Here is a 23100-nt window from a genome sequence, read left to right as displayed (position 1 = left end):
CCTAAATACTTGGGTGTCTAACATACTTAGTTAGCACATATTCTATGTGGGGCTGCCTCAGCTACATAGTGCCTTTCTGTGAATCTAACAGAGGCATCCCTTCCTCCAGACCCTCTCTAGGTAAATGTCACAATGTACAAATCTATCATGTCTCTGGTTAGAATGGTCCTCCCTGTAGTTGCTCAGTATCTGCTTATGGGACAGGCACTATTCTAAGTATTTTCCATATGCTGAACTGATTGATGAACAACTCTCTGAGGAATCTTACAGATGGGAAACCCAAATCTCCCTTTGCTCATGGGCTAGAGGATCTCCGCCTGTTTTTCCATTTCAAACAGGCTGAGTTGTAAACTTGTGTGGGAGCAAGAAGAAAGCCTATGGACAACACTGCCTGGGCACAGGTGGGGAGGGTTGTGGGGTAGTTAGTCATACTTTTGGGTTAGGTATTAGCCTCTTTTCTCCCTCTCCAAGGTGGACAGTCACCACTCCCAGAGTTAGTGACAAAAGGACAGCATGTGGTAAGAGCCCCCAGACTCCACATTGGTCCCCCTCAAGCCCTTGGCTGTCAGGCTGCAGTGAGGTCCAGGTTGTCTTCCCAGGAGTTCTCTAGTTGCGAGGTGGTATGACTTGGCTAAGCCCGCACCCCCCAGCCCAGGTACTGCCTGAAAGCAGACCAAAGCTAGACTTGGGATACCACCCTTCAAAACCTGAGATTTAGGCTTTGTGGGTGAAGGGACCTGGAACTAAGCTATGCCTTCATGGTACTGCTAGCTTAGTGGGCAAGATAAAGCCAGAGAGAAATACTCCAAGCCCCCAGGTAGGGCCAAGGAAGTAAGAATCCTCCTGGGAGGATTGGGAAGGTGTCCTGAAGGATGAGGCACTGGAATGGGTCTTTGAAAGATACGTAGGAGTTTTTTTAACAGGGCTTGACCCCTAAAACCCAGTCTTAATCATCTCTGTCTACATCCACTGTGCATAGCATAGAGTCAGCCTTAATTAATGGTAGGTAAGTTCATGCCTTCTTCACCTATGGCCTCTATTTCCTGATTCCCAGGATATCTGAGCAGGAAGCACTGAGAGAAAAGTCTGCATGAGCCTGAAGTGTGGAGTCCTCTGACAAAGGAAGCTATGACGGCCCAGGTTGCCAGTTGGCCCATACTCCCTTTTCCTCCCTGGAGCTGGGGTGGTTTTCCACATAGAACATGGAATCCTGCCTCCCTCTGCTTGTCTTCAATAGAGTATTTTCACAGTGCTGGCTTCTTCTGGCTTCCAGGAAGGACAAGGGGCAGAGTCAGGTCCTGCCTTTCCTCTTTCAACCCCAGACCCCTATCTGAGTCTATGCCCATGCTAAAACCATTTAACTTTTACTTCAGAAAATAACAGAGCCAAGAATCTTTGGGGCCCTACCGACCAAGATGGTGTTTCAGAGCCAGTGGGAGCTAAGGCACAGTAGTGGGGGAGGTGGCTGGTCACAGGAGCCAGGGCTGCTTCTAGACTGTGAGCAGGAATTAGGGTGCTGCTGGTATTGTCTTGATGTGGACCTGCTGGGTGGTAGCAGAGGTGGGTGGCTCAAGGCAGGATTCAGCTGGTAGGAGAGCACCCCTCGGCCTACCCCTACCCCACACTGCCTGTGCATCTCAGTGGGCCTTGGTGAGCAGCTCAGTGATGCAGGCATTCAGTGTGGTTACACTTTGCCTGTGAATTTCAATGATGCGATGCCCCATGAGGATGTCCCAGCATTTGGTGATGCCACCTGGAAGGAGACTGCAGAACTGGAGAGGACAGGAAAGCCTGTGCTGCTCAGTAGGTCATGCTTAGGGCTGCCAGCCCCAAGCCCAGTCCCTGGGTGGGGCCTCACAATGCTATCCTCCACACAGAAGCCCAGCTGCTCACAGGTATGGGGCCAGTGGATGATGGCCATGGTGACCAGCAGGCAATGGCCAATGCCAAAGGTCACCAATGTCTGCAACTTCACTTGTGCAGGATGGGAGCCATTGGCCTATCTGGGCCTGCAGGGGCCTGCTTGATCCTTTGACAAGCTGCAGTCTCCTCTGTGCCTTCATTTACTCGCCTGTAAAATGGAATTTGGAGTAAGGGCTCTCAATTCTGGAAGCCCCCTTGGAGATGTGGTTAAGAACACAGACAAGTCAGGTGTCCTCAAGGTGGGAGCTATGACCTCTCACCTCCCCAACCTCCCTGGGTCACAGTTTCCTCAAGGTCAAAGCAAGTTTCCAGCACTATTCACCAGGCAGGGTTACAAACACACAACAGCAAATGCTGTGTGGACTGTGTCAGACCTACCCTTCTGATCTGCCCAGGTCGCTCCCCACTTCTGGGCCTCAATTACCCCATCTAGGTGACAAAGGTCAAGACTCAAGAAAACACCTGCTGCCTAATGGCCAATGGGAAAAGCTGCCCAGCTTTGCAGCTCAGCACCTACATTCCAATCCTGCCGCAGCACCAGGTCACTCTGGATGTGCAATTTTGCCTCTCTGAGCCTTGGTTTTCCTGAGCCCAGTGGGTTGGCCTTAAAGCTCTACATTGTCCCTTGCAGACTGGCCAGGGAAAGGCCTTCTGTGACCTCAGACTCTCCTTCCTGGCAACATGGGGGAGATGTGCCTGCCACCTGGGGGCCTTGGGCCAACCTGGGGGCACTCATTGTGGGAGCACTCCAGGTGGCCAGGAGCAACCCCACCAGGCTGGTCCTGTTGATGGTGGTAAGGCAGTCCCCAGTGCTGAGAGCTCCCAAGGGCTTGGCCACCTCCTTGCAGCAGGTTGGCGATGATGGCCATGGGCAGCAAGGAGCTCCAGCACAACTCCACCAGAGCCACTACCAGGCCCTTGCCCTGGTGCTTCTCTGTGCATACCTGGGAGGGGACACAGCCAGCTCAAGAAACCCTATTTCTAAAACCAGCAACACTGTAAGAACTATAGTTAACCACACTCAATCAAGAGCCAGTCAGCTCTGCCCACTGTTCTAGAATTCTCCTCTATCAGCCCAGGACCATAGACAACTCTACTCCACAGTCATAGAACTGCCCAATCTGAGTAAAAAGAGACAACTGTCCATGTTCCTAAAACTCGCACACTGCCTGATTCCAGAACTCCCTTACAGGTCTTAAACCACAGAATTCTGTCAGGGGTTTTCTATAAACCTGTATCACTCCAAAACCACAGACTTTTCCAGTCTGTGATTCCAGAACTTCTTAATTATAATGGCATCAGCTATTCCTATTGTTCTGGAACATCCTCAAATAGTTGGAGACCTCAGAAGCATACAGTGGTTCTAAGACTATCTGAACTCTCCAGAAACAAACAACTCTGCTCATAGTTCTAGAATTTCCCCAGCTCAGCCCAGCCCAGAACACACAGAGCTTTGCCCTTATGGCTCTAGAAGTCCATGAGTAATGTAGAACCAGACAGTTCTGCTAGTAATTTTAGAATGTTTTAACCAGAAGCTATTGTCTTTTGGTTTAGAACTACAGGTTAAAGCACACACGTCTCACATATTTCTATTGGAGAGCACTGTTCTAGAACTTTCTGACTCTAGAATCAGATGCCCCTACCCATTTGTTGGTCTAGAACTGTAACACCTTTTACTGCTCTACAACTGTAACTAAACTTTATCTGCTCCACAGTTCTAGACCTCCCCAGTCTGAGGAGAAACAGACAGCTCTGTTTATCATTCCAGAACCCTCTCACCAGTCCAGTTTCCTTTAACTTAGAACCACAGGAAAAACACCTGTGGAGTGTTTTGGAGTTTTTGGAGTTCTCCAGGTGAGTCATACTCGACCCACAATTTCAGCACATTCTTGAAACTACAGATCAAAATCAGCTCTCCTTCCCACAACCATAGAGCTTGCTGATCTATAGCCTCAGGTAGTTTCGGGGAAATTTCTAGGACATTCCAGATATCCATAACTGGTGCTTTCTATGCCTTTAGGACAGAGATTGGCAAGCTTTATGCAAAGGTCTAAATAGTGAATATTTTAGTCTCTGTGGACCACATGGTCTCTTTTGCAACTATTCAACCCCACCATCATACCATAAAATCTATCACAAACAAAATGTAAATGAGTGGGCATGATTATGACCCACCAACACTTTATTTTTGGACACTGAAATTTGAATTGCATGTCATTTCCACATGCCAACTATTCTTTCAATATATTTTTTTAATCACATAAAAATGAAAAAGCCATTTTTGGCTCAAAAGACATACCAGAACAGTATCTTGGTCCACAGATGGTAATTTGCCAACACCTGCTCTAGAACCCAGTGCTACAATTGCCAAGACTGCCCTACCACACCCTACTTATTCTAGAACATTCTCAAGGTTGTCTCTCCTCTCCCACAATCTACACAAACCCAAGCTCAGAGCCCTCTCTAGAAATATCTCTTTACCTGCAAACTTTTGTGCCAGATTTTGGGAGACTGATTCCAGCGTTTCTGAAACCCCTAAGTCCCTGTGGCCAGGGTGGGCAAAAACACTCACCCTCCTGGCAGGCAGGGTCTGAGGCCAGGGTCTCAATGCTATGGAAAAAAATAGGAGATGAGCAGATTGAATTCCCCAGCTCGGCTCCAAGCAACAGAGGAGGGCTGGGGGGAGGTGCAAGCTCTACCTGCGCACTGGCTTGCAGTTCTTCAGGAGCAACCAGAGGTACGTCTCCAGCAAGGGTTCCCAGGACTGCTTGAGCTCCCACTGCCTCCCCACTTGGCAGGGGCTCCTTCTGCCTATTCATTGGCCCAGTATCCCAGTCTGGGACCTCAGGGGGCTGTAACAGATGAGGGGCAGGGTCAAAAGGCTCATCAGGTAGTCCTGGCTGACTGCAGCAGAGAAGAACCCAAGGGCATCGGTGATGTGAGTCTGATGTTATATTGGGATTATGTATAAGAAAACATTTATAAACCTCAAGTTATCTACAAAGCTAACTTATTCCCAGCCTCAAATTAAGATGAAGAAAGATGAGCAGAAATCCTATGGAAAACTTTACTGCTAGGATAAGATAAACCTATTTATTTCATTGCTAGTTAGGAGGTTGAATATGTCAAGCAAAGGCAAAATCAATTAAGTACTGTTTTATCATTAATGATTTATAGTCTCATAATGTGTACTGTAAAAGGGAACTTAAACTCATAATTCATACTTAAACACTTCTCTGGGAAGAACAATGCGATACACAGAGATTTAAAGGCATCACAGTAAATTGCTAATTAGGCAAAGTAATCTTTTTCTTTTAATACTGGAGCATGGAATGTGTGAGACAACATGTAAAATGAAGACAGAATGGTCTGGTAGTACCAACTTATGACCAGTCTTGAATGGCATTTTTCACCACTATGTCTAAAGTAGTACCTTGGCCTGTACCAGCTGCTAAATAAATAGTGCTTGAATGATGTGTAAGTTTGAAATTTATTCTGGAGATAGGAAGTGATATTTTCAAGGGTGGAAGTGGTGTACTTAAAAAAGTTAACCTATGGTAGCTGATGTAGTTGGATGGAATGGGGAAAAGATATAAGCAAGGAAGTCAATTTGAAAGCACTGATCCAAAGCCCACCTTTGGCAAAGGGATTTCATCAATTGTATCAGCCTCATGGACTGATAGTGTCTGCCCATGCAATGTGTTGAAAAAGATTGTGAGATTACATCAGCTAATGGGACAGAGTGTAATGATCTACTACCCAGGACTTAGAGCCAGACTCTAAGGTAAATGTCTAAACTATAGTAGAAGCAGTGACAATTGAAAGAATCTAAAAGGTGTTCTGATGGCAAAATTGACTGACTTGATGATATACTTAGATATGAGGTTAAAGGAGTTAAGAGTTAATACAGGTAACTGTAGTGTTTCTCCAGAAGCTTTGATTTTTACTTAGGAAAAAAGGCCCTTCCTGAGTACCTACATTTCATCCATCACCCTTAGATTCAAGGGAGGCTTGGAAATTGAGCATTTGATTTCCTAGGCTAAATAGCAGAGGAAGATAATAGAGAAGGTAGTGAAAATAGATATGATTGAGAGCCAATTTACAATATCTGCCATATTCTATTAGGCCCCCCTCTTTCTGATGAGCCACAGTAGCATTCCACACCCCTAAGAATTAGTTCAACACCAGTGTCTAATAAATTCTGAAAAGTCAGCACATTTTTCCCAGTGTGAAGTTACCTTGATAAGTAGCCATAGGTCTATTTGGGGGAATAAGAAGAATATTCATAATGATAGTATAGAATTCCTTAAGAAGAATTATTTAAGGTTAGTTGCCCTCTTATTTCAAGGGGACCTGGGACCTAAGTGAGGGACTGTAGTTCCCTTCACTGGTCTAGTGGTTTTCTGTTTTTTGTTTTTTTTAATACAAAACAACTAAAACCATAACATTTTGCACATCTGTTTTGGTCCCATGACCAATTAGATACTGCTAAATATCCCTGCTGGTCAGACCATTCAATTACTCCAAGGCTGTGCTCCCTATTACCCTAACCATGCCTCTTTGTCTCTGATAATTGAATTCTCTTCCATCTAGGAATCTTCTGTATCACCTTTGAGATCATGGCACTAACATGAACTGAACACTCTACTGTAGCATCCCCAGCCAAAGAGAACAACCACTATACAGATCTTCCTTGACTTCTGATGCTGTTACATCCTGATAAGTCCATTTCAAATTGAAAATTTCCTAAGTCAAAAATGCATTTAATACACCTAACCTACCGAACATCATAGTTTAGCTTAGATTGCCTTAAACATGCTCAGGACACTTACATTATCCTACATTTGGGCAAAATGATCTAGCACAAAGTCTATTTTATAAGAAAGTGTTGAATATCTCATGTAATTTATTGAAATCTGTACTGAAAGTGAAAAACAGACTGGTGGTTAAGTGCATGGGTTGTTTGCCCTCATGATCATGTGGCTGACTGGGAGCTGTGGCTTATGTCAGCTGCCCAGTAACACAAGAGAATTTTATGCCATGATTCACTAGCCTAGGAAGTGATCAAAATTCGGTCTGTTTTCAACTAAATGCATATCACTTTTGCACCATCACGAAGTTGAAAAATTGTCAGTCAAGCCATCATTAAGTAAAGGAACATCTGTAATACATTTCAAAGGTGCTGACTCTCCCTTCACCTGTGTATTTCTTGGGGAAGGGACAAATTCTTGGTGAAGGGACTGTTACCTGGAACTGTTAGGATACATAGTTATAGGTGAGTGGGAAGTTATTCATGAAGAGTTCGCTCTGACTTCCCTACTAAACAAACTATTAGAAACATTCCTGGCCACTTAAGTGAGAACATTGAATTGACTTATTTATATGTGTATATATCAATATATGATTGTATTATAAGTATATATTACATATATTTAATCTAACCTAAAATTATTTCCTCCTCAGTCTAGCACTCAGAGTGAAATTCCTCATACATTCTCCATATTTTTGTCAACATTAATTTGTAAAGTTTCAACTGTCTTGCTATATACATCGTGCTATACACTTTTGACATTACAATGAGCCCCCAGAATATGCTTGAATTGGATTCTGTTAAAAGTTTTTAAAAATTATAAGTGTTGGGAATCGGGAATGAGGAAAATTGGCCTCCTTATGGAAGGTGAGGTCTCCACAGATTTTCGAATAAGGCAGGAACAGTCTCTTCAGACAGGTGAGGAGAGGCTTCTTTTGTTTGGTGAGTGAGGCTCAGTGAGAGGTTATGAGTTCAGGGTACTCTGGGCTATTGAAATTCTGTCATGTTCTCATTCCATTTCTCTGATTCTGCTCTTTCCTGAACAATGCCTTAATCTTTATGAAAGAGTTCTGACCAGACTATGAATTCAACTATTCAACTGATGTTGTAATTTGGCAACATGTAGGTCCAAATTCTGAGTGTGTTAGACATTGCCATGGCTACAAATAAGAAATTCTTTTGGTACCGTCATAGATAGTCCTTGACTTTTGGTCCCTGCTTTAAGTTAAGAATTTAGAAATCTGACCTTGTCATTTTCTTTTTGCTGTCTGGTTTAGTATAAATAACCACTTCACCCCATACTTCTGCCTAAAGCTTTGCCTTCCATGGGCATGTCATCCTAGGCTACAGTTAATCATTTTATACTATATGTATAACGTATGTGCTGTGTACCCTGAGCACTAGAAGGATGACTTCAAGCATTAGCTGGATTTTTACTGACCCTGGCCTGGTTAGGACCAATCCAACTTCTTTTCATTTCCCTGAGGGTCTGTTATCTACAGCTACTCTTGTACTCATTTCTGTTATCAATTATGACTGTTAATTATTAGCAAATATGTATGTATTCTCTCTAATTTAAACCAAAGGTAGGATTATAAAAAAGTGTCTGGTATTTACACAGAGTTTTATGAGGGCAGAAGGCTAGCTAGCCAGTAAGAACATCTGAATTACACTGCAAAGCCAGTCTGGAGGGTACTTCTGCTAGCTTTACAGAGGTGAACAACCACAGTACAATGACTGATAACAGCACCCCCACATTGGATGCTGGCCCTAAACTGCTGCCACTGGTGGCTCTGGAAAATAGCTGCTGCCTTTGCATAAACCATTACCAGAAAAGGCTAAGTATCTTCATGAATGATTCCACTATGGGATAAGTAGCCTTGTCAGGAAAGCCCAAGTCATGTGCTTCTCTTTATATCTCTACATAGTGTGTGGGTCGGTGGGTGGAGTGGAAAGGTAGCCAAGAAAGTAAGTATCTGGTAATTTCAGCTTCTACAGTGTGATGTAAGTTCTCAGATACAATTCAGAAGGAGGAGATGTCTCAAGCAGAAGGAGGGTTTTCACATGCTCTAACAAAAAATATCCAGTGTATAAGGCAGGGGCATATGGAAAGTAATGGAATCAATTGGGAGCATGAAGATTAATAAAGGGAATATCTCACTGATATGGCATCAGGAGGCCTTCAGGGAAGCTCTCACTCCCACCACTCCTCATAAATCTGGGACTCCACCAGAAGAGGTGGACGCCATACTGATTTAGCTGCTTTACTTCCCAGAAGGAAGAAGACAGATTTCTACCTTCTGCCTCCCTGCAACAGCCCAGTCAATGAGACACTGTCACAACTCAGCCAATGAGAAGCCACAACACATGGGACTCCAAGTTTACTCCAGTGGACATTTTTACTTGGAACAGCCCTGGCAACGTAGCCATTTTCCTCTATCAAAGAGGGTTTCTCTCTTTTGTTTCCAGGTATGCCTCTGGTTTTGCTGTGGCTTACATGTCCTGAATTGCAATTCTCTGTTCTTCCCCAGTAAACCTATTTTTTTGCTGGTAAAATAAGTGACTTTATTTTTAAGGTTAACAGGAGAAAACACTCTGCATTTAATTTCACATTTATGTTGGTTAGGTTTTGTGTTAGTCTGGGTCCTCCAAAAAGCAAGGTCATAATGGCAAGATTTTTATGGAAGAAAATGCCTATGAGGGAAAACTGGGAGTCAGAGAAAGCTGAGAGAGCCTTTAGATAGTGATAGAGATCTTCCTGATGACATAGGAGACAGGGAAGAGAAGAAACTTTGGGCAAGGCTGACTGGAACTGGGAGTCATCAAGCCAAAGTTGTCCGTCAGAGGAATCTCACATATCTCGGGAATAAGCCTGACTGAGTACCTGTCATGTTTTGTCAATGGCTTAGAGCAGCTGATAGGAAGATGGCAATGGTACAAATGTGGTGCGAGGTTTCAAATAATAGAAGCTGGAGCCACATATCAGTTATGCTTCCTGTATTAGTTTATTTGAGAGGTGCATTTCCATGGCCGCTGCAGGTTTCATCTTACATATGTGTAGCACCACTAATTAAATATAAATCATTTATAAGGGGTAAAAAATATATCCTCATGACAAAGTTTGAACCATGGTGAGACTGCTTGGCAAAAATGTGGACCTGTAGTGTTAACACTCTTCATTTCTAATTCTGTTAATTTGTGGATCATTCAGTCTTTAAATAATGTACATTATATTTTATTTTTTAGATATACCCTCTTATCTTCTTTCCTAAGCTATCTCAACGTATGAGGGCATCACTGTGCCATTGATGCAAGGGAAGAAAAGAAGTCCTCATTTCTACAGACCCTTACTGGTCTCAGGTTCAGTGTGAATGGACTAGACTACTCCTGGATTGAGCCACTGATCCCTTCTAGCCTTTTTGGTTTGAATTGCTGGTGCTCACTGCCAGAATCCATGCCCTAGCCATTTGCCTTTGGTCATGAAATCTCTGCTTGAGGTGACCCCTTTATCCTGACCCCCTTTGTCATCTCAGGATCCTCCATTATTACTTCAGTGGCCATAGGAGAACCTGAAAATCCTTTTTAAAGCATACTCAGACTATGGAGAGAAGTAGCTGTGCCTCAAACTCAGGCATTTAACCCCAAATAATTGTTTCCTTCTAGCAGAAATCTTGAGACTTGATCAATCTAAGGCCAATTGCAGACAGAGTTTCATAGCTTTGTGTCAAGAGAATACAAAGGCATGGAATATGGAAATTGGGGGAAAAAGGGATTAGAGATTAAAATGCAAATCTCTTCCATTTTGACATTTCTACAACTGGGAAAACATTATAAAAATTAATAACTTAATACATTACCCAGAATTAGGAGCAACATGGGATGCAAATAAACAATTCTTAGGAAGACTGAACTAAGGAGATACCATTTGAACCAAATCTTAAAGATCAGGTAATAGTAGAAAGGAACCAGCTACATATTGTGTTTGGATTTAAATTTTCTACAGCCATGGTTTTTATTTTGCTTTCTTTACTAGTAATAAGTTATGCTAATTACAGGAGTCCAAATGTTTTTAATACAAGACCCACCACAATTTATTTGGTGATAGATTTATTTATAATGTAAATGAACAAATTCCATTCCCTAGAGCAGATAGGGTCTGTAAATTAAATGAGCTATGTGATGTTTTATGTACTTTTTCATTGCATGTTACATTTTGAAGAGAATAAATAGGAACCTTTTACTGAATAGCCTAAAGAAGTGATTAAGCACTGGGTATCATGAGAACCATTTTGCTCTTTTATCAATCAGGATCCCCAAAGGAAATAGATGACATATCAACATCAAGGTAATTTCAGAAGTGGTTGTTAAGGAACTATTTACAATGGCAGGGTTTAGGGAAATCTGAAGCCTGGAAGAAGAGAGTGATATGGAGAAAGCCACCTTTATCAGAGCTGAGATCCCCACAAGGAGAGAGCTGGGAGAATAAACACTCTGACCTCGCTCTTCCCTTCCATTCTACCGGGACTCTTTGTTGGCCAAATCCAGGTAGAAACCAGGAAGCAAGAAGACCCATTGATATAGTTCATGAGGGTCAATCTCCAGAGAATGGAACAGGTGGAGAAGGGTAGACAGTTGATATGGATGAGGCAAATGGAAGAAATCCATTTATAAATCCATTATTCATTAATAAACAACATCTTTTCCCACCTAATTTCTTCATTCTGAGATCATCTGACTTTAAGTACTATATTTTAGAACTCATTACCTGCTAAACTACAGTATTTTGATATCTCCTTTTCTTCCTGAAGCTTTAAATTGTGACAATTTCTTTTAAAGTCAACTAAGTCTAAATTAATTTAAAAAATAATTTGTATTTTCATGAGTGGGAAGAGCACTCTAGGCAGAGGGAAAAGCACACTGAAAGGTTTAGACAAATAATAGGGACATAACAGACCCATAAAAGGGAACAAACTGAATTTTGTGGAGTTACGGGGAGACAGAAACCGCTAAAAAGGCTGGCATGGTTATGAAGGACTGCATTTTTAACTGGAAAACATTTAGGTTTTTCCTATAAGCAGTAGGAAAAGCTGGTGGAGTTTTTAAAGCAGAAGAGCTGGAGCAATAGTACTGGCTTGAAAGGTAAGATGCAGAATACTAGGTAAGGGGAAACAATGAATCTTCAGATGGCTTCTGGTTTTTGTAAAATGGCTATTAGAGGCGGGTGTAATCTCGGAACTAGTCTTATTTACTGATGAAGAATTTGCAACCACTTTAGAAGAGATCGAAAGAACCAGAAAAAGGAGTGAAGGCAGAGGCATTTAGAGCCACTGAATGACAATGCCTGTGAAAAACTCCGCCTGCCTTCCCAATGTCTTACTACCTTAACTGCTCCATCCCACAGTCAACATCTGTAAATTGTTGGCTAATCCAGTAAAAAGCATGATGGTATTTTTAAGTAATCCAAAAATTTAGCTTAAAGGGTAGAAGAGGCAACGCAAAGGGTTAGCTGCAATTAGGTGAATCAGTGCAAGTGAAAGGCAGACGGTAAGACTGATTTTGATAACTGGAAACAAAGGTGCTGTTGCGGTGATTTATGATTAACAGGGTTGCATCTTGCAACCTTAAAACATCATCTTGCAAAGAAATACTTCTGGATGCACAGATTTCAAAGGAGGAAGCTGCAGCCCAGCTGTAATACTACTTACTGAACCTTTAACAAGAGATTGCTTGTTAAGTGGTGGGTGAATTCAGGAACCTAGCAACAGAAACAGGAGAGAAGCCTGATCTGAAATTTTTTTTTTCTAAAGTGAGGATGGGAGTGCAACTGAAGTGGACTGCTAAGACTGTCAACAAATGCAGCCTCCATCTGACTGGAGGATTTGCATATCCCTTTAATAATCATTCCTCAAGTCTCCGACTCCATATTGTTTCCTATTCTGGAAACCTCAGAGGACCCAGAGTCCATACCATCTTAAAACTTGGGGGTATAAGGTTGAATTTTAGGTAGAGAGGTGAAGCTTGGATGACTGTCGGGAAAACCTTAAATTTGCCCAAAGAGAATGACAATATTTTTTTAAGGGGGCAGGGTAGGCAGGGTGCTGTCCGTGTTTAAACCAGGGACTGACAGGCCCTCAACACACAAGAAGAGATCTGGAAGCTGACAGGGAGGAGAGAAAACTATGCTGGAGCAGCGGTCCCGCCTTCGGCGGCGGCAGGCGCGACCTCCTAGAATCAGCGGAGGGCGAGGTCTGCGCGCAGCGCAACCACGTGACTCTTTAGCCTCCGGGGGGCATCGGCGCATGCGCGCCCGGATCCCGACGAAGCGGGCGTAGCGCTTGTGGCGGTGGTAGCGTCAGTCGCGGCGGCTGTGGGGACGGAGACGGTGGAAGTGCCACCTTTGGGTCATTTGGTTCGGACTGCGGCTCATGGCATTGAGTGGCATCCATCGTCAGGTCAGCTGGGCGGGAGCCCTGGAATTGGCTGGAGGGGGCGATGCGCCGGGCAGGAAGGGGCCTGCCTTGCTTTAGGCCGCGGTGGGGCCGTGGCCTCGGTCCCCGCCGAGTTTGAGGCCTGGCGTGGCCTCGGCGCCCAGCTGTCCATTCCTTTCTCCTTCCCACCTGTTGGGTAGAGCTTGCGAGGTTTCTTTTCTTAGACCAAACGTTTCTGTCACGGGTGCCTTAGGACGGGCGGGGAAATGTGGGCCTCTACCTTGGTTCAGAAGGCGATTTGGGGGCTAAGTCTGAAGCCCGTGCCTCGCCGAGAGCTGGAAAGCAGTGTGGCTGGAACGACTGGAGGTGGTAGGGGTTCAGGAGTAGCCGCCAGGGGACTGGGGGAATATAATACAAATTCTGTTAAAGCTTTTAGGCGCTTTGTCGGGCGCGTTCCGTGTTTTGACTACATCAACCACATGTTTGGGACTCTGAGCCAGAGCAGCCCCAGATCAGTCAGAGCTTTTTGGAAGGATAGGATAGAAGCAGAAAAGCCAGACCTTAAAGATCCTAGTAGGATCTTTTAAAGAAATATATTTAAGAATAATGTTTACCTTTGGAAGCCAGACACCAACACTCGTGTTTTTCTCGCTTTAAAATCACATTTTAAAGTTTATAAATACTACTTTAGGTTAAAAAGCAGTAGTGCTCTGAATATATTATTGATGGTACTATAATACCATATTTTATGGTAATTAAAATGTTACTTTTTAGTTTGATATTCATGTTGCTCTCTCTTTAAAGATTTGAGGTTATTTGGCAACTGATCCAATGCTCAGAAATACTTTAAACCTTTCTGCAGCTGGAAAGGTTGAAGCTTAAGAAAGCAGTTTTCATACAGGGAAGTATAAAGCTCGTGTTGGAACGTAAGTTTTTTTGGCTAACAGCTTAAGTGGATTGAAAAAAACTCAGGTATTCCCCCGCCTCCTTCCATCATCTGTAACCTCATTCTAGAGTTGCAAAAGTTGAAACTTTCCACTCTTGAGTCTCTGGTAGGGATAAAATGAACGAAAGGAGTTTTGCTAAAGATTAGTTCTTAGACTGTGAACCCTGCAATAATTAGGGGTTGACAAGAGATGGTTAATTAGTAGGTAGTATGAGATATTTGAAGTGAGAATTGAAAATAATTTTTTTAGTGTCAGTTATTTGATAATAGTTTTTTTATTTTTTATTTTGGTATCGTTAATCTACAATTACATGAGTGACATGGTTACCAGACTCCTCCCATCATCAAGTCCCCACCACATACCCCATTGATAATAGTTTTACTTACCTATAGTTGAATAAGAAAAAATTTTACACATCAAATGCTAAAAAGTGTATTTTCTTCCAAGAGATACAACAACCTTCTGTGATATGTCAAAAAATAATTCTGCATAAAAATATGATTTTTTTTGTTTGAAAAATAGCCAAAGGAGAAAGGAGAAAGTAGTAGTTTCAGCCAAATTGGTGATTTCTTTTTTTCAAAGATCTGAAGATGATGCACACATTTATGTAAATATATGTATATAAAGTCCAGTTTTTGGAACATAGGAAGTGTTTAATATGTGGAAAGTTAAAAAAAGTCAATCTGTGAACATTCTACTTAGCCTTTGAAAACAGTTGCTAAAACCACTGATTATACTTTTTTAAGTGGAGTCTTTAAATTGGCTTATCTGTGGATGAAGCACAGAGTAACTTGCAGATTGCAAAACTAGTTGATTTATAACATTCAGACTCCTGCGTATTAAACCTTAGTAATGACTTCAGATTTTTACATGTTGCTATGTTCGTGAAAAGAATAATCAACAGTTAAGATTTTCCATACCCTCTATAGGCATAAGTACCTATAGAGAGTTTTTAAAACATTAAAGTTTCCATTTTTAATGAAGTATGGGTTAAGTCATCCTCTAAAATATCTTTTACATTTTAAATGGCATGCTGAATTGTTAGTCAAATGTTCAATGTATGTAAAGTTAATGTATGATTTGCAACTTTTTTTCATGTACTGTATATTCATTTTATAATTTATCATTTTTTTAAGTACTTGTGGGATTTTTGACTCTCATTTTATAAGAAATTGCAGTGTAGTAAAGTCATTGAGTGACTTGGTGAGTTGAGAAAGGAGGAAAATTTTGTTAGTCTGAGAGAATAGAGTGCTCCCAGGCTCAGGCATAAAGAATGTATTGGGCTCTTTGAATGGCAATTAGAAGGAAAATTGTAGGATTAATAGGTCTGAAAAGTTAAGTTGGGACCAGATACGTTACTCATGTTTTCAACAGATACTTGCTATGATGTTATATACCAGCTCTGGTTTAGATTCTAGAGACACATTATTTAACAAAACCAAGGCCTCTGGTCTCACTGAATTTAATATTCTAGTAATATTAATTTATCTGTAGCAATAGGGTAGCAATGTTTTTCAAAATTTTTTTATTTCAATCCATAATAGGAGAACATGTAACATAGCAACCCAGAAAACAATAGTTGAATTCTTTGTATAGTTCAAAGTATGCCTTTATTGTGTGCATGTACTCTATTTTTTCTATTTTATATTTTTCCATTAAAAAACAAAGCTGGTTTGAAGCAGTCTGAAGTTTGAAAAACATTGCTCAAGAGAGGAGATAATAATTACTTAAAAAATTGTAGCGGTCCAGTGTGAATGAAGAGGATAGTTAATCTTTATAGCAAGGTATGTGTGAGACTTAGAGAGCTCAAGTGTCTTGATCAGTTACCTAATGAGTAACTGGGGCAGATCCTTAGTTCTTTTGGGCTCTAAAGCCCACGTGCTGTATTAACCACTTCTCATTTGGTTATGAAGTAATAGGTCTTAGTCTGTGGGGACAAAGGACTCTAATGTTATTTTTTTATTATTCAAAGAATTGAGTGTGTATTAGGTCTCCAGGTATATTGTATCCCTATATTTTGGTAGATCTGGTCCTTTCAGGAAACATGACCTAGCAGGGAAGATACACATAGAGCAAGTATCACAAATGTGATGTGTGCTATGGAGAAAAACAATGCAGTGGAAGCCTAATTGGGGGAACTTAACTAATTTGATGGGTAGGGAATACTTTTCAGGAAGTGATGTTAAAACTTTGCCCAGAAGAATGATTTAGGTTGAAGGTTCTGAGTGGCATATGAGGGTGAGGTAGAGGGATGGGAGAGTCTTTCAGGTAGAAGAAACTGCATACACCAAGGCCCTGAAGCTGATAGGAGCTGAATTGAAATAAACCACAACAGAAGTGAAATTTATGGGCTGTATAAGTTAGAGAATAGGCAGGAGTTTTGGTGTTACGATGGAGTTGAATCCTGGCTCTGTTCCTTACTACCTGTGTAACCTAGGACAAGTCATTTAATCTTAATTTTGTTTTCCCCATCCCCCAAATTCATTCTTCAAATATTCTTCAAAATATTTGTTTAATAAATAGTGTCTCTATTGTTCTAATAGCTAGTAATTGAAGTCATAGCAGTGTGTAATGACATGCTTTCACTCATTCACTCAAAAATAATGTGTCTTCAGTGTGCCAGGCAACTCAGTATACAATAGTTGAATTGAATGTGTGTGTATAATTGCACCATATGTCACAAAACAATATAGCTTTAGTATGTGCAAAGTGTTCTGATAATTTTTTTTTCTATTTTTCATTTGCATAAAGGAGAAGAAGCTGGTCTAAAGCAGTTGGCAGTTTGAAAAATACTGGTCTAGTGGGGGGATGATTACATAAGCTGTAGCAATAGTACTGTGAATAAAAAGGGGCTGGTTAATTCTTAGGTTATACTAAATAAGTAAATTTTTTAGTATTTATAAATTCTATGGATAAAAGAGTAGAGGGACGTAAAGGGGATCTTGTATTCTGGGGTTGGGAGCAAGTTACAGTTTTAAATAGGTCTTACTGAGATGATGACATTTCAGCAGAGGAGGAAGTGAGGAAGGTAGCCGTGTGGGTATCTGGATCACTGGGTATAAGATCACTGCTTAGAGGGAAAGTGAGGGCAAAGGCCCTAAAGATAGAGAGAGACAGCAAGATGTCAGTATGCCTGGAGCTGAGTGAGAGAGAGTAGGAGGGTGAGATCAAAGAGGTAAATGTTGGGAGGGATGTGGTGGGTCATTGGAAGGACGTTTACCTTTACTCTGGGTAGAGCAGTGGAGTGATACGGTCTGATTTGTGTTTTAAGAAGAATACTATCTGCTGTGTTGAGAGCAGACTGGGAACAGGGAAATAATAGTGGGGTAGAGCAAAAGGGAAGAGGAAGAGGCCTATAGAAGGTTATAGAAGACTACACTAATATTCTCGATGAGAGGTGATTGGCTTGAATGAATATTATAAGAAGTGGGATTTTGGCTATATTTGAAAGGTTCCATAACAAATTCGTTGGATGTAGGAGAAGAAAGAAGAGTTAAGGATGACTCCAGTATTTTTGGCCTGAGCAACTAGAAGGTGGATATTTCTATCAGCAGAAATGGGGAATGCCATGGATAGAGTAGGTTGAGGGGAAGAGAGTAGGTGTAGGGGAAGAGATCAGGAGTTATTTAGGGACATTGTATTATTTGAAATGACTCTATATGTGCAGATAATGTCAGTAGCAGCTGAATATATGAACCTGGAGTTTGGAAAAGTGGTCTGGGCTGGAGATAGAAATTTGAGAGTTGGTGTATAATCAGTATTTAAAACCTGAAGATGGAGAGAGACAGCAAGATGTCAGTATGCCTGGGGCTGAGTGAGAGAGAGTAGGAGGTTATACTAAATAAGTAAATTGTGAGTTAAGGAGATAGAGAAGGGTAGATGAACAAGGATGGAGTACTGGGGTATTCTGATATTAAAAGATTAGGGAGAAGAAGAATACCCAGTCTGTCTCAGGAGACTGTCACTCAGAGGAATGAGTGTGTTAGTAGTAACACCAGGAAATGGTGTGACCTGGAAGCCATTAAAAGAAGGGCATATCAGCCTTTGGGCATTATCACCCAAATCTTCGGTGCTTCTAATTTTATAGGACGGTGAGAAGATTTTTAAAAAGAACTCTTCAAAACCACAGGGGAGCAGCCTAAAGTAGGAGGAAGATTAGGTGAAATGACATGTCAGAAAAGGTAAGAAGAGAACTTTTGAAGTAGGAAGTGATTATTACTATTACTATTGGATGCTATGAAGAAAAGATTATAAGGATGAATTAGAAGGCATCCAATTGGATTTATAAACGGAGATTTTGATCTTGGTGAATTTCGGAGGAGTGATGATGAAGAATCCGAACTGAAGAGTAAGTCAAGGATATGGAAATAGGGATAATAAGCTTAGACAACTTCATTAGCTTCTCATTGTCAGAACAAAATCCAAATCTGTAACATAGCTTGTGATAACTTTTAGTTTTTAAGCTAAATCATAGTATGTGCATTATAAATTATTATATAAAAGGTGAGAGATACTTAAGCATTTGATTGCTAATGGAGTAATCTAATACAGTGCAAGACACTGGTAAGAAGAGAATGAAGATAATTTAGAAGTAACACTCTTGAGAAGGTGGGTGGGAGAAGTGGTCCAAGTCATGAGTTCAGGTTTTGACCTTTGATAGGAGCAGAGATACTTCACCATTGTACTAAGGTAAGAAAGAGGACAAGTAATAGTTATGTATTTCATCTTTTATAGGAATGTTGTAATAGATATACAAAAGCAAGTACTTTAAGAGCAAAAAGGAGGGAAAATTATAAACGAGGTGAGGGAACTGGGGCATTGGTATATAGATGTACCTAAGGTATAAAGAATTTTGAAAGGAAATGGATAATTAATAGAGATCATAAGATTGTATATCAGTGATACTTCAAAATAAAAAGGGTACTTGTGATTCTTGAGAAGAGGTAAAAATACCAGCATTCCTAGGAGTTTGGAAGAAGTTGATTCTAACCCTCCTGGATGACTTTGAGGTGTTCAAGACTTGAATGGAGGAAGTAACTGCAGATAAGGTAGAAATAGCAAGAGAACTATAAGTGGAGACTGAGGATGTGACTTAATTGCTGTAATCTCCTGATGAAAATTCAAGGGCCTTGCTTCTTACGGATGAGCAAAGAAAGTGGTTTCTTGAGGTGGAATCTACTGGTAACATGCTAGCAAACAGCATTGCATGCCTCAGAGAAATTGTTCATGAAAGGAAGCATCAGTGCAGCAAACTTCATGGTTTTATTTTAAGAAATTGCTCCAGCCACCACAGCCTTCAACAACCATCATCCTGGTCCGTCAGTCAGCAGCCATCAACATTCATACAGTGCTCTCCACCAGCAAAAAGATTAGGACTCAATGAAAGCTCAGGTGATAGTATTTTTAACAATAAAATATTTTAAATTAAGGTATGTAGATTTTTTTGGACCTAGTGTAATTACACACTTAATATACTATAGTATAGTTAAACATAACTTTTATATGCACTGCGAAACCAAAAAATTCATTTGATTTGCTTTACCATGGTATTCACTTTGTTGTGGTGGTGTGAAACTGAACCTGCAATATCTCCAAGGTGTGTCCGTCCGGGTAAACTCTGTGTTGACTGCCAGTTTTATGAGGTAAAAGTCAACAACTTTTTTTCTTTCTCTTAAAACTTCTGCAAAAAAATGTAAGTGCATTGTGAAGTTCATTTTTATTTTTCCTATATAGTGTAACATCTTAAATTTGGACAACACTTTTGAAGGAATTCATTGTCTGTAGTGGTACTCTTATTTATGTGAATTACAGTTTTTATTCACATACTTTTATTTCATCTGAGGTTCTCAGTAGCTCTATGAACCTGGTAATGCAGTATAAGTCCATTTAGAAATAAGAAAAGTAAGACGGACATAGGGATCACATGCTTTTAAGGGAGAGAAGTAGAACGAACCCACTTCCCTTGTCCCCTCATTCTTTTTAATATTTACCAATAATTTATCTTAGTTGAAAGAAAGGTCTGTAATTCTAGTTCCTACTCTTTTGTACTTTATATTTTTAGATTTAGTTATAATTTAGTTGTCTTTAAAAAAAAAATTGTGTTAAAAACCACCTAACATAAAATTACCTTCTTTTGCTGTGTCCCACAGTAGTTGGGGCTTTGTGTTGTTGTTGTCGTTTGTTTCCATATATTGCTGGATCTCCATTTTGATTTGGTCATTGATCCATTGATTATTTACGAGCGTGTTGTTAAGCCTCCATGTGTTTGTGAGCCTTTTTGCTTTCTTTGTACAGTTTATTTCTAGTTTTATGCCTTTGTGGTCTGAAAAGTTGGTTGGTAGGATTTCAATCTTTTGGAATTTACTGAGGCTCTTTTTGTGACCTAGTATGTGGTCTATTCTGGAGAATGTTCCATGTGCACTTGAGAAGAATGTGTATCCTGTTGCTTTTGGATGTAGAGTTCTGTAGATGTCTATTAGGTCCATCTGTTCTAGTGTGTTGTTCAGTGCCTCTGTGTCCTTACTTATTTTCTGTCTGGTGGATCTGTCCTTTGGAGTGAGTGGTGTGTTGAAGTCTCCTAGAATGAATGCATTGCATTCTATTTCCTCCTTTAGTTGTGTTAGTATTTGTTTTAGGTATGTTGGTGCTCCTGTATTGGGTGCATATATATTTATAGTGGTTATATCCTCTTGTTGGACTGAGCCCTTTATCATTATGTAATGTCCTTTTTTGTCTTTTGTTACTTTCTTTATTTTGAAGTCTGTTTTGTCTGATAGCAGAATTGCAACACCTGCTTTTTTCTCTCTGTTGTTTGCATGAAATATCTTTTTCCATCCCTTGACTTTAAGTCTATGCATGTCTTTGGGTTTGAGGTGAGTCTCTTGTAAGCAGGATATGGATGGATCTTGCTTTTTTATCCATTCTATTACTCTGTCTTTTGATTGGTGCATTCAGTCCATTTACATTTAGGGTGATTATTGAAAGTATGTACTTATTGCCATTGCAGGCTTTAAGTTTGTGGTTACCAAAGGTTCAGGGTTAGCTTCTTTACTATCTTACTGTCTAACTTAACTCGCTTGTTGAGCTATTATAAACACGGTCTGGTGATTCTTTATTTCTCTCCCTTTCTTATTCCTCTTCCTCCCTTCTTCATATGTTGGGTGTTTTGTTCTGTGCTCTTTTTAGGAGTGTTCCCATCTAGAGCAGTCCCTGTAAGATGCCCTGTAGAGATGGTTTGTGGGAGGCAAATTTCCTCAACTGTTGCTTGTCTGGGAATTGTTTAATCCCTCCTTCATATTTAAATGATAATCGTGCTGCATACAGTAGTCATGGTTCTAGGCCCTTCTGTTTCATTGCATTAAATATATCATGCCATTCTCTTCTGGCCTGTAGGGTGTCTGTTGAGAAGTCTGATGATAGCCTGGTGGGTTTTCCTTTGTAGGTGACCTTTTTTTTCTCTCTGGCTGCCTTTAATACTTTGTCCTTGTCTTTGATCTTTGCCATTTTAATTATTATGTGTCTTGGTGTTGCCCTCCTTGGATCCCTTGTCATGGGAGTTCTGTGTACCTCTGTGGTCTGAGAGGCCATTTCCTCCACTAGTTTAGGGAAGTTTTCAGCAATTATTTCTTCAAAGACACTTTCTATCCCTTTTTCTCTTTCTTCTTCTTCTGGTACCCCTATAATGCGGATATTGTTCCGTTTCCATTGGTCACTCAGCTCTCTTAGTATTCTTTCATTTCTGGAGATCCTTTTATCTCTCTCTGCATCAGCTTCTGTGCGTTCCTGTTCTCTGTTTTCTAGTCCATTAATGGTCTCTTGCATCTCGTCCATTCTGTTTTGAAGTCCTTCCAGAGCTTGTTTTATTTCTGTATTCTCCTTCCTTAGTTCTTGCATATTTCTCTGCAAGTCCATCAGTATGGTTATGACTTTTGTTTTGAATTCTTTTTCCGGAAGACTGGTTAAATATATCTCCCCAGGTTCCTTCTCAGGTGAAGATGTAGCAGATGCCGAAGCTGTCTGGGTTAGTATTGTCTGGATCAAATTTTTTTGCCTTTTCATATTGATAGGTGCTATTGACTGTCAGCTGGGAGAGCCAACCTTTCCACTTGCTACTGGCCTTTCTTTACTGGGGCAACTGCGCCCCCTAGTGGCTTGTGTTGGGCAGTTGCGTGTAGACTGGGTCTTTGTGTCTTGCCCGGCTGGTATGTAGGAAGCTCCCTTGCTGAGGGCGTGGCTAGCCTCAGGCTGCTTCTCTGCTATTTCAGGGCCCCAGAGGGGTAATGGACGGGGGGCTGTTTGGCTGTTTACCTCCGTGAGGGGTCTCAGAGCTGTTGCCCAGGGGGTTAGTGTGCCCGGTTTTCCCTGGAATTTCCAGCCTCTGGACTGTGACCTGGGTTGTTTCCTTCCAGCTGTTGCATCCCTGTCCCTTTAAGACTTTCAAAAAGCACTCGCTTTTCTTTGTCACAGGGGCATCAGCTTCGGGACCCGCTCAGAGGTCTTGCTGCCTTGTTTCCCTAGTTTCCAGCCCTCCACGCATGCACTGTGTCTGCGCTCTGGTGCAGATGGCTAGGGCTGGGTGTTTAGCAGTCCTGGGCTCCCTCTCCCTCCCCGCTCCGAGTCGTCTCCTCCTGCCGGTAGCTGGGGTGAGGGGCGCTTGGGTCCCTCCTGGCCGGGGCTTGTATCTTACCCCTTTCACCAGGTGCTGGGCTCTCGCATGTGTGGATGTAGTCTGGCTGTTGTCCTGTGTCTTCTGGTCTCTCTTTTAGGATTAGCTGTATTTGTTGTATTTTCAAAAATATATATGTTTTTGGGAGGAGATTCCCACTGTCCTACTCACGCCGCCATCTTGTCTCTGCCCTTTTTGAGTTAGTTTTTACATGTGATGTAAGGGAAGTATCTAACTTCATTATTTTGCATCTGAATATCCAGTGTCCCAACAATATTTGTTGCAGAGATAGTCCTTTCCTCATTGAGTGATCTTGGCACCCTTGTC

At 41.3% G+C, this 23100-nt stretch overlaps 1 protein-coding gene across 1 annotated transcript in view; it reads left to right on the top strand.

Annotated features, from left to right (window-relative positions):
- The first annotated feature begins 13026 nt into the window (after positions 1-13026).
- Positions 13027-23100, top strand: part of PRPF39 (pre-mRNA processing factor 39) — a 33590-nt gene continuing 23516 nt past the window's right edge. The window contains exon 1 of the mRNA XM_036881184.2: positions 13027-13185. The gene's annotated coding sequence lies outside the window, so the exon portion shown is untranslated. The remainder of the gene's footprint in view (positions 13186-23100) is intronic.

The sequence above is a fragment of the Manis pentadactyla genome, chromosome 11 (genome assembly GCF_030020395.1).
Source record: "Manis pentadactyla isolate mManPen7 chromosome 11, mManPen7.hap1, whole genome shotgun sequence".
Taxonomy (NCBI): domain Eukaryota; kingdom Metazoa; phylum Chordata; class Mammalia; order Pholidota; family Manidae; genus Manis; species Manis pentadactyla.
This window is presented reverse-complemented; position numbering and strand designations above follow the sequence as displayed.